Source organism: Asparagus officinalis, chromosome 2, assembly GCF_001876935.1.
Source record: "Asparagus officinalis chromosome 2, Aspof.V1, whole genome shotgun sequence".
Taxonomy (NCBI): domain Eukaryota; kingdom Viridiplantae; phylum Streptophyta; class Magnoliopsida; order Asparagales; family Asparagaceae; genus Asparagus; species Asparagus officinalis.
In genome coordinates this window covers 45043948-45044231 of record NC_033795.1, presented here as the reverse complement: position 1 = coordinate 45044231, position 284 = coordinate 45043948, and positions in this window count along the sequence as shown.

The window sequence follows — 284 nt, the reverse complement described above, 5'->3', positions numbered from 1 at the left end:
ACTGAAGGAGAAGTCACTTCGGCACGGGAGAGGGTGTCTCCGCATTTTCCGAGAAGTGATTGAGGGCGTGGCGGAAGGCACTTAGGCAGCTGACAAGTCATGGAGACCATCAAGATAGAATCTGGATAAGGCTTGTCCGAGGTGGACCGGGATTCTGAAATGTACTCTGGGGGAGAGGCTTGAGGTGGAGGTTATTCCTCAACTTAGTCGACAGCAGAGAATGTCCATCAAGTCATCTTCGTGAGTTGCCGAGTAGGTGGTCGAGTGCCCTTGGTGGGTCGGCT